Source organism: Ochotona princeps, chromosome 9, assembly GCF_030435755.1.
Source record: "Ochotona princeps isolate mOchPri1 chromosome 9, mOchPri1.hap1, whole genome shotgun sequence".
Classification (NCBI taxonomy): Eukaryota; Metazoa; Chordata; class Mammalia; order Lagomorpha; family Ochotonidae; genus Ochotona; species Ochotona princeps.
The window spans coordinates 15375153-15386928 of NC_080840.1; positions in this window are offsets into that span (position 1 = coordinate 15375153).

Here is an 11776-nt window from a genome sequence, read left to right on the forward strand (position 1 = left end):
CGTCTGCCATACCTATAATTTTCAGTATTGTACAGTGTGAAAAATATTTGAGAAATGATTATGTTCTACATGCACCAATAATAATAAAGTGCTATGAAACAGTCAATGTGCATATTGTATCAAGTATTCACCTGGTGATTAAACATAAATAGTCATCATTTTTCTCAATAATATTGGGAGTTTTAATCATGTTGTTAAACATCGATTATTTATTCTCACCTGTGTCATCGCATGATAAAATTAATATCCCAAAGAAAAATGTGACTAAATGAAAGCTCTCCTATTCTTCCCACATTCTCTCTGACTTCTTCAAGTAGAAGGTACGAAGTTTCTAGTAGGAGGTGGACATGGATGACCCTAGCGAGAGTGTCTCACAGAATGACTTTGCAAGGTTCCATCTATTGTCGGGTGAGGTTGAGCAATCCAGTTCTGCAGCCAGCTCAGTGAATAAGTGCAAGCACAGCCTGACCTATGGACTGTCACAGTGGTTTAGTGGCTTCTCTTGGTCCAGGAAATTAAATCTACATGTCTTCGACTGCTTTCCCAGGCCACAAGCAGGGAGCTGGATGGGAACCAGGGCCACCGGGACTAGACCCGGCACCCATATGGGATCCTGGTTTATGCAAAGTGAAGATTTTAGCTGCTAGGCTACTGCGCCAGGCTCTGATCTTTATAATTTTGAAGGTTACAGTCCAGCAACTGTTTTATAGAAGGTCTTTCATTTGTGCCTTATGGAATGTTTCCTCTTAATTAAGTTGATTTTATGCATTTTTGGTAGGAGTATCACAGAAATGATATGTCTTTCTCAGTGTGTCCTGTTAGGGCCCATGATTTCACCATTGCTTGTGGTATTAATCTTGATTGCTTGATTAAAGTGATATTCACCAGGCTTCTTTACTAATTAATGATTCTTTTTCTTTTTGTGATTTATTAGGCTTTTTATGGAACAGTGTTTTGAGATAACTATATAGATCTGTTTCTTATCAGTCTTTCTGGTTTTTTTTTTTGTCTACTTATTATCTGCATAGCCCCTTATTTTCCCACTGAATAATGGGCAAATTGTAGAGATAGAAATGTGGTAGGAATGTATTACTGATTAGCAGGTAATCGCATGTGCCTTGGCCTTGGAGTCCTGGCTGCCGCTCCATGGCTACTGTTGAAGAATGAATAATGGCTTGCTTTGAAGAATATGAATACAGTGTTTTAAAGAATTATCTCTAGGGGCACCTGCTTAGCCTTGAAGTGCAGACGGAGTGACCAAATGTCTGTACATGCCCCCTTAGTCTTGAAGTAAGAATAGAATAATTAGTTGCTTCTGCAAAGGCTTGTGAGGTTTTGAGTAAATAAAAAGGATAGCTTTTTCTTGAGCTGTTGTGAGAACGCAAAAAAAAAAAAAAACTACATGTCTTTTGGAATATGAAAATATTGTTTAAATAAAATCTTTGTAATTACTTGCTATTTTTATCTTTCCATTATTTTGAAAATTTCAATACAAGGTCATCTTTTTCCCTTGAAACAGTGTTTAATAAATATTGAATCTGGTATCTGGCAGGAAAAGACAATATAGTTATGATCTGTAAACATGTTTCAGTGGCTTCTGAAATTATAACCTGCAAATGCTTTACTGAGATCATTAATCTGTTTCTTGGTTCATGGTTCATTATTACTTTAATTATTTATTTTATTTGAAAGGCAGACTTACAGAGAGAAGGGGAGAGAAAGTGAGAGAGAGACACACAGAGAGGAGGAGGATCCTCTCTATTGGGCCACTCTCCAGATGGCCATAGTGGCCAGAATGAGCTGATCTGAAACCAGGAGCCTGGTTTCTTTCCAGGTCTCGCATGTGGTTACAGGGTTCAAGCATTTAAGCCACCCTCTACTGCTTTGCTAGATCATAGGCAAGAAGCTGATCCTAAATGGAGAAACTTGGGTTAGAACTGGCTCCTATGTGGGATGCTGATACCATAAGTGGAGGGTTAGCCTGTTATGCAAATGTATCTACTCCTAGTTCATGTTTCTTCTGTTGGTCTTCTGAGTTTCCAGGTAATATTCAAATTTTCTATATCAGGACTTTTTTTTTCAGATTTGTTTATTTTTATTGGAAAGGCAGATATACAAAGAGGAGGAGACATAGAGAGGAAGATCTTCTGTCCCATGATTCACTTCGCAAGAAACCCCAAAGGCTGGAGCTGAGCTGATCCAAATCCAGGAGCCAGGAGCTCTTCCAGGTTTCCCATGTGGTGCAGGGTCCCAAGGCTTTGGGCCATCCTTGACTGCTTTCCCATGCCACAAGCAGGGAGCTTGATGGAAAGTGGGACAGCTGGGATTAGAACCATCACCCATATGGGATCCTGGCACGTGCAAGGCGAGGACTTTAACCACTATGCTATTGTGCTGGGCCCTATATCGGGACTTTTGACTAGAGTCCATTTTTGCTTATTTTGCTTCATTGTGTTTTCCGTTCATTGGTACTTTAGTATACTGGCTCCTGTCTGGCCTTTGTGTGACTTAATGTTTACCTAGAAAGAATGAGGCCCATCCCAAGTCACCTGGTATCTTCACACACACATGGTTTTCTCTTGATCCCATGGGACTATGCTATTTTCATTGACAGCCTATGTGTTAATTGGGATTGTTTTCTCATTTATACAATGATTTACCTATTACTTCTGGATGGTATTTAAGAAGGTCCATGAAGGAAAGCAATGTCTTTCATGTTTACTATTTATTATCGGTATATGTGCATTTCCATGTAGCTCATAGAAGTTTCTGAAATTGTACTGTCTTTTTCTCAGTACTTCCCTTTCCCATCCATTCCTCGTATCCGCGTGCAAACTGCTGATTTCCTTATCTTTTTTGGTAAGGCATTGATAATTTCACCATTCTTCCATTCACACATCATCATAAATTGAATGCTTACTTTACTTCAATTTTAGCAGAAATAATTTTTCTCTGATGGAACTTTTTCCAGCTGATGTCTTACCTTTTGTAGTACTTTGAATTAGGTTTTCTTCAACAAGGTAATACAAGCTTATGTTGGTGCAAAAAAGTGTTCAAAATCCATGCAGAGGTCTTTCATAATATACATGTCAAGTGTACAATCAGACACTAGGTCCAGACTTTGTTTTTGTTACTTTTAAGGGATATTTATAACCCTGATTCACATCTTGAACAAAACATGAGGTTTATTGCACTGGCTTACCCTGAGTGGTTCATGTAGATCGTATGTTCTTTAAAAGGTACAGAATAGAGATGACAATCCTTAAGGACCACAGAAAAAAGATTATCTACACATGATAAGATTTGGAGAGATACTGATTTCCTTGAAACCATGCTTGAGAGAAGTAAGTTCCTCTGTTTAGATTGCACAACTATCAAAATGAAGGTCATTTAAAACACATTTACTGAATGGTACTCACGGAAAAAGAAAAGGCTTACAACAGTGCACTCATTGACCTGCGTTTTCCCACAATTATTCCATGACCTTCTTCATAAAGTATCATAATCCCATGTAAGAACATAAAAACGTCATTTTTAAATGCATTCAGTATCATTGAAAATGCATATGATTTTTGGATATTTTCATTTTTTCCCTCTTATTGACTTATTTGCAAGTCCTGTTGTGAACATGAAGCAATTATTCACATTACTTCCGCCTTACAATCGGGGAGGAGACTTAACTCTATGAGATTAAACAAGTAAACAAATTTCATCCACTGCAAAGCTGCTTCTATTAAACAACTTGTCAAAGAGCATCTTTTCTGTCTGCTCGTGGCTGCTGCTTTGCACCTCTATTAATAACACCACTAGACTGCTTTGCCTAGGGGAGTTTCTACGTAGAAGAGTCAACAATCTCTGCTTGATGCCTGGCTCAATGCTTACATACGGCATTGTTTCTTTGTGGTTCATGAACATGTCCATGTCTTAGTTCACTGGTGTTATTTTAATGGGTTCATTTCCCCCTAAACGTCCAAGGGTGATATAGTCTATATTACCAGCAGTAGGAGGAAAAGGCAGAAAACTGTGGCCTCTTCAGATTGTTTTTACTTTGTCAGCTGCACTAATTTTGTGGTATGGAACCAAACTGAACTCCAATGTGAAAGTAACAGCGGAAACATCATGGAGAGTGCCTGTGGATGGAGTGGCATTACACTGTACACTTCATCATACAATACAGCTAGACTAACTTGTAGGCTGCAATTTGTGTTCCAGTCATCACAGACTATTGGCTGTTGCAATTGTGATTCAGTAGCAACTCTTCGTTTGCTGTATTCACCAGTTAGTCACATAGGCAGGTTTTCCTAATCATCCCCTGAAATCAAAATGACAGACTAAAGAAAAGTGTCTGAGATGAAAGCCCTGTGAAATGTAAGAATGAACTATGAGAGGTTATTGGGGTTAACACAACCAGTGCTATCATGTGACTTCTGAGGCAGCTTTACTGATCTGGTAACTTTGGCTTTGCAGTGTGGTCATCTTGTCACTCGGAATTTCCCACCAGTGCTGACTAACTGTATATCAATGCAGATCAATCTTTTTGTCTGTATTTTGGTATGATGTTTTTGACTATAGCATTTCTATTTTGCTTTGTTTGCACTGGTACTATTTTTTTCTATATAAGGAAAAAAACTTGGGACATCATCACTTTGCCCTTACTCCAACATCTTTTCTCCCATTTAAATGGGCTGTTTTCCTCATTTCCTGTAAAACTTTATCCAATTTGCCAGTTAATCAGGCAGATATTTTTTTTTCACTTTGAAGCAAATGACAGAATTTAATTTTTTACAGCAAACAGTATTCCATATAATATATATGGTAATACATTTTTCTTTTTTTAAAAAATAGTACTTATTTGGAAGACAGAGTGCCAGAGAGAAAGTCCCAAGCAACTCCACATGCATTGTAGTTACTTGGTACATAACTATAGAAGGAGGGATGGAAGGAAACAAAAGCACCATGCTGGGAGACAACAATTTGGGACTAGGAAAAATTACAAAAAATGAGTAAGTTTCACTAAAGCAGACCCAGAGAACAGAGCCTTACTTAGCAAACAAAACACAAAACAACAACAGTAAAGGATTACCTTGATAATCAAATGTTCTCTATCATTTCTTGTGATGGTGGACATCTTTGTTGATGTGGATACCTTCGTTAAATTCTTTTTTTTTTTTTTTTTTTTTTTTTGCTATCGTGAGCAGTACTGCTGTAATTGCAACAGCACAGGCATCTCTTCAATAGAATGTATTCTTGTTTTTCGAATATATGCCAACTAGTGGGATTGCTGATACATATAGCAAGTGTATTTCTAGTTTTCAGAGAGATCACTGTGGGAATTCATCCTATGCATCCCTTTCACTGGAGTCCCACAGACATCCTGCCACATCAACCAATGTGAGTGCTGACTCACAAGCCCAACTATAAACACCAGCAGCAATGATACCATAATTTTAACTGAAGCAGTGCCCTGCTCTGCAGGGCATTAGGTGGTTCAGCAAAGCAGGGGCTGTCCTACTTCTAAAGCCTGATAACTGAAATACTTTTGCATTTTACAGATTTAGGGTTCACTGCTTTCCCTTAGAGCAGTGGAGAGCCATGTGTCCTCCTCTAAGACCAAGCCTTCTACTTTGTCTCAATCAGGCAGATATTAAAGCGAAGCAGGAGACTTGCCTCAACAAGGTTAAGAATCCTAAGACACCAGGCATCTCAAGTGTGGTTTCAACTGCTGTTCCAAACACCACCAGCATCCTTCATGTTCACATCTGAGAAGCTTTAGAACTGAAGGTTCTTCTTGCTCCAACAATCTAGGGACATTCTTTTCTACCTTAAAGTCCTTGGTAACTTCCTGTTCTGCTGGATTTCACCTCATGATTTCTTGATGGAGACTAGCTTTTCTTTGGCGCATACCAAACCTGCTTCTCTTTGGCAGCCCCTGCCTTCTTCCACTGCGGTCTGACAGGTGCCTCCTTCCAGGACTGGTTGATTGTGGGCTCAGTTCCTTTGATCATGTTCTTAGGGCTTATCATCCTGCAAGGCTCTGATGACTAAAACAGTGGGAGGGTTTTCAAATGTTAGGTTTAGCTTTCTACTTATTTGCAATGGAAGAGGAAACCTAGTCTAAATTAATTTATCCCCACCACAAGCAATATTCTCTGGCTGTATTTTTACAATCTTCTACTTGATTTTCTCTAGTAACCAGTGAAGTTTTATCTGAAGATTAGTCCAGTTTTTTGTTTCCACAAGGTAGTGTTTGATGTTTGTTACTCAATACAAGAAGAAATCAGTCATTATCCACTTCAATCTTTTTTCTTTCCTCTATCTGAGACTCCAACTAAACACATTTTAGATCCTACTTTTTTGTTTCATATGTCTTTCTCATTTGCTTATTTGATTTTCTTCCCAATTTTTTTTCTTCTTTCTGGATCCTGTTTTTTTTTTTTTTTTTTTGGTTTGTTTGTTTGTCATTTGTTTTCTGTGTTTGATCTGTTGTTGAACTTGATTGTTACATCTCTATCTATGGGTATTTCAATATTAAGTTTAGAAGCAATATGTGAGTTTTTCTCTGCTTGCTTTAATTTATAAAATTAACTTCATCCTTTTATTGACCTCCAATTGTGTCTGTGCATGTTGTTGCCTAAAAAGTTTTTTCAATAATTTGTTCTTAAATTTTTTATCTATTCTTTTATTTATTTGGTAGACCAATCCATAATTCTTCCATTTCTTAGCCAATGTTTAATCATAACAATATTTAAAGTTTTTCTAGCTCTGACACTGTATCTGTATCTCTCTTGATCCCAAGGATATTAATTTTGTGTTTGTTTGCATTCTGTAGTTTTCTCAGTTCCATAATGGAGAGTGCCCTGTGGGCATTGAGCAATAATCTATCACAAAAATCTAGTATACTACTTAAAGTTTAACAATCCATTACAAAACAGAGTATTTCACAACTTTTGAACATTTGAAAGTGTGCATGTCTTAACAAAATGAGCTTTCATAGCTCCTGCTAAGCAATTCACAATATTTACTTCTAAATTTACATTTCCTTGTGCCTTTCATCCATCCTATAGTCTCCTTTTTATGGAATTCCATTTGTGATTTACAATACCTTAAATCATAGTCGCACTTCTGTATATGGTGGAAACCTGACCTGGCCTCCTGTCGGCCACCTGCACCGTTTCATCCCATGTGCTGCGTCTACTGAATCCTATCTGTGGTATTTGAGCGAGCAAAAAAACCTGATTTGACCATGAATGCCATCATGTTTGTTGTGCTGTGAATGTTAATATTTGCTCCAAATCCAGGAATTCCTTATCTTCTGGGAAGAACCTCGTGTAAGCCATTGAAGTAGAAGATGCCAATGTAATTTATTAGCTTACAAGTACTGTAGAAGCTAGAATCTTTCACAGTTCTTTTCAACTCCTCATTATTCAATGTTAGTTACTTAGAAATACAGCAATGCCTTGAATATTTAAGGATCAATATAATAATTCAATTATTGGGTTTTAATATAATATTTATATTGTACAATTATAAGATAATATCTTCCTAAGACAACGAAATGAACCAACAATTGAAAAAAAAAACATCTCCCATCCTTAGTTTGCTATGTATTTAAGTGTGTAAAAAGCCATGCATAATGCCAGATTATAATGTTTCATGTAAGCAGTGATGATCAACCTTTCATAACTGAATAGTTTAAACACTACTATAAGTTTGACTATATGTGCATTAAAATTATTTCATTTATTTGAGAAAATAATGGATAGACAGGGGAGAAACAGGAGTCAATCATCCTCTGGCTCACTCCCCAGATGGCCAGGGTTGGGCCAGGAACCAGGATTTTTCTCTGATTTTCCCTCATGGGCTCCCACAGGGGCCCCACATCCTGCGCTACTCTCCAGTACTTTTCCAGATGCTTTTAATAGGGGTCTGGGTTTGACATGGAGCAGCCAGGGCGTGAGCTGGTGCCCAAATGGAATGCTGATGTCGCATGCAGCTGCAGCATTTGTTACATACCGGGCCATGGTGCCAGTCCCTACTTGTTCATTTAAATCTCTCAGTTGTCAGATACTATAATATTTTAATTTAAAAAATGCAATAATTTCTAAAGTCCAGCAGTCATTTTGCTAGTTTATTTGATCTAGTACACCAAAACATCAAAACTAGACAATTTAAATCCAAAACTTTTTTTTTTCATGCATTAAGTTTTGGAGGCTAGAGGATTGAAGAGCAAGGTTCTGATAGATCATTTACATGGGGAGATGTCACTTAGTGGTTCACACGCATCTTTTTTCTTTTGCTGTATCTTCACATGTTGGAAGTGAGAAGAACTCTGTGGTCTCTTTAGTAGGGCTAGTAATCCATTCATGAGCATCGCTCTTCATCCCAGATCACCTTCAGAGTTGGCATCCACCTTTTGTCACATTGGAGGTTAGGATGTTAACGTGTGGAATTGGGGGGACACAAACATTCATTTCACAGCAGCGGTTTAAGAAACTACTGCACCGTATTTTTTACTACACCCTGGAACTCAGCTGGTGGATGTGAATGATATTCGTGTCAATTGTTTTACAGGGGATGGATGTAAAGGTTTTAAATATTACATTATTTTCCTTAGTATTGACTCAAGTATCTTCTCATTCTCTTGTCATGAATAATATCTGCCTTCTTTTCAGGATTTGCGTATCCTCTTTGCCTTTCTCCATCAAAACTTGTCCCAAGAAGCTTTTATTATTCTGCCAATACAGGTGGAGAAATCTTCACATTTTTTGCTTCTTGTGTAAGTGGGTAGCATTTCAATTTCAAATAACTAAACCTGACTAGGGGTACCCTAGGGCTGTTTACAGGGGAGGCCTCAAGAATGATCTTACATTTTCATACCCTGAAATATCTGTGCTTGTGCTTCAAACTCATTATGCCAAGGGAATAGGCTATAGGAGGATAGGCTCTGTCCTCGCCATAGAATGTTAGACGTTGGGTGACAAAAAAATGAATAACCAAACACCATAACAGTATGGTTTCCTCTGATTTGTGATGGGAAAACCATTTGCTAGATGACAGAGAGACCCACTTAATTGGTGGAACTGAATATTGAGAAAAATAAATCCCTCAGATTCCTGAAGGGCAGGCACTTGCCGGAGCTTGCTGGATGATGCGTTAGTTGAAGTCTCATCACCACTGGATTTCAGCAGACATATGTGTAACTAACTGAACCTGAATTTGAATTATAATCTATTCAGAAACTCAGAGCTGATTTTTTCCTGCCTTTGCGTTTTGTTCATAACAGCTTTCTCTGATTAATAAGAACTTTGTTGATGATTTGGTCCTGAAGTTTTTAATAATTTCATTTAATTAATTCCTCTTCAGCATGCAGCAAAATGCTGTGTGCAGCTATTGTTTTGCCAGGCTGGTTCAACTGAATGTCTCTCATGTTACACAGTGCCCAGATCTGGGTTCTGGACTTCACAGACTGATTTCTGGCAGGTTGCTTTTTCATTTCCCAAACTTCGCTCCAGTTTCTACAAACTATTTGATTAGGCAGCATATGAGTCCACATCACTTAACTTCACACTCATGCAAAGTAAACTCGAGAGAGTTTGCAGGTCCAAATGTAAAACTTAAAACTATTAATAATTTCAGACTAAAACATAGATGAAAATATTTTTGATCAAGTTGAATTGTTCAACCTGATAGCAAAGGCATAACTATAAAAGAAAGGTAAACATGTTAGATCTGAACCTCATCAAAATTCAAAACCTATGAACTATAAATGTCCCTGTTAACTTATGAAATGCCACATTTTCAACTTTTCAGATATTTCAATGACATAGTATTTATTCCAGGGTTATTATGCATGGTATATTATGGTTTGGTTGAAGTCTTAATACATGTTCCATGTACAGAAGGATAGAGCATAATAGGTTAAAAGGGTAAAAAATACAGGCATAGACAGAAAAATAGTTTCAGGGTTCACATATCTCAAAAGATTCATGCCCAGAATTTATGATAACTTATATGTTTTCCATTATATGTATCTAGGATACATGATGCAATATAGGGTTTATGATATGAGTTCCAAATGAAGAAAATAAAAAAACTAACAAAAAATTGGAACATGAGAATGGTACTATGCCATGTTACTGAACAATACAGACGAATGACATAAAAAAAACTAACAAAAAATTGGAACGTGAGAACGGTACTATGCCACGTTACTGAACGATATAGATGAATGACATAAAGCACATCTGGAGGCGTCCAATGTCATCAACTAGCATGCAAATATGAATAAGGTCATCATGAATCACTATTCCAAACCTAACAGAAATTTTGAAAAAATATGAAAGCAATACTGTTAAGGATGTGGGGCAACTGGCTCTCTTATTCTGTTACTGGGGATGGAAGATGGGTATAAACAGGATGGAAACAGTTTGGAATTCTATTATCAAGTTAAGCATGTGAGAATATTTGTGAAAATTCATGAAAAAATTGAACTAATGAATAATGTCGGGGAGTAGGAGTGTAGCCTAGAGATCATGGCGTCCCCATCCTGATTGGAGTGCCAGGGTTCCACTCCCAGTACTGGATCCTTAATTCCCACAAATGCAGAGGTGCAGTGATGGTGGGTCAATAATGAGTTCCTAAAACTCATAAGAGAGCTGGAATTGACTTCCTGGATTGTACGTCTGACACTGACCCAACCACAGCCATTGTTGGCATTTGGGGAATAAATTAAACAATGGGAACTTTCATTGTCTGCTAGCCTCTCTCTCTCTCTCTCTCTCTCTCTCTCTCTCTCTCTCTCTCTCTCTCTCTCTCTGCCTCTCATATACAACCCTCAAAGAATAAGTGTGTTTTCATTCACAGAATGTTGGGGTCCATGCATTTTTACTCTTTCCATGAAGTCTTCGAATGCTCTTTGTATGTATAGATCTCCAAATGTTTTGTACTGGAATAAGTTTGTCTCTTAATTCTGTTTTCCCACAAACTTTTCTAAGTACCCTTGTGTACTTAGCATATGACTCAGTCAGAAGTAAAAGTTAAGCTCTTCTAAAAACCTGTGAATGAATGTCCATATCATCTTCATGTGCAAAATACAAAACCTGGAGTCAACTGGATGTATGTACACATCTTCATGTGCAAAATACAAAACCTGGAGTCAACTGGATGTATGTACATATAGGGGAGCATTACCTGTCTTCGAGCAAACCATTGACTTAAGCAACTTGGGAATTAGGCGAAGGAGAAAAAAGCCAGGCTAAAAAGATGAAACATGGAATTACTTCATTCATACTAGCATTACTAAGATTATTTTTTAAAAAATGATAGACAACAGCTCAGCGGCTACTAGGGCTTTCAACGTGGTGGGGGAGTAGAATATTAAAGGAGTGGCCAAAGGGGTTTGCTTTGAGGTGAAATGACAATTCTATATACTGACTATACTGTTAATTTCACAGATCCATAAAAGACATAAAATCTTACAGAGCTACAGGTAAAAAGAGAATACATGTGAATCTTTTGAAATTCAAATAAGTTCTACAACTTAGACAATAGCATTGTGACATGGCAACTTAGTTTTTACGATACATTATGGCTTGTCATGGTAGCACTTTGTAAAACTGTGTAAAGGATATAAGCATTCTCTGGATTGATTCTACAACTACTCCAAAGTTCTTGCTGTATGAACAGAGAAAGTTTAAAAAAAATCATGATAAAGAGAGCAGCATTGGGGTATAGTGAAAAAGTCATTGCTTGCCACAGCAACATATAATATAGATGC